Raw genomic sequence first — 767 nt, forward strand, 5'->3', positions numbered from 1 at the left:
GAGACTTAATATCGATGTTTCAATTCAGTGTACATTGTAAGATTTGAACTGAGGACCATGCATATGGGTAATTATTTCGAATTCGTGCCATACTAGGTTTCGAAAAGTTGACATTGACTCGATTTGTTGTGCTATTTTGTAGGTCATATGGTTGAATCCATCCAAAAGTTTTCTCACTACCATGATGTTCATCATATACATATGAATTTGTATTAAAAAAGTAGCGTGGATACAATGAAATGCGAAATCCACGTTAGAATTGGAGATCGCTATGTGACACGCACTCTAATTTAAATAACTAATTATGTGACACACAATCTAATCCACGTTAGCGTGGATACCGTGGCCATTGTTTCGTTTTTTTCAAATAACTCTTCATTAATTAATTTATAGTATCTCGTTTCGAATGACTAATTATTGCAAGGAAAACACGGGCATGGTAATACATACAGATTCGTTTGCAAATGAAAGAAGATCCGTTTGCATTCTCAAATGTAGGCGCACCAGGTAGACCAGGGTCATGTCATGGTGGTCGCGTGTGTCGGACGGATGCTTAGCACCCAGCCACCCACCCCCTTCCCTCCCTCCCCCCTCCCCTCACCCCAAAAAAAGGACGACGGCAAAATTAGTTCGCGCTTCCACATTTCGGATTGAAATATCTGGTGGCCCCAATTCTAGCACTGCAAAATCTCCCTTCTCCACCGTCCCCTTCCGCGCCCAGATTGCTCAAATCCCTAATTTTCCACCAACCCAAGCAAAGTTCGAGT

Source organism: Triticum dicoccoides, chromosome 1A (assembly GCF_002162155.2).
Source record: "Triticum dicoccoides isolate Atlit2015 ecotype Zavitan chromosome 1A, WEW_v2.0, whole genome shotgun sequence".
Lineage (NCBI taxonomy): Eukaryota > Viridiplantae > Streptophyta > Magnoliopsida > Poales > Poaceae > Triticum > Triticum dicoccoides.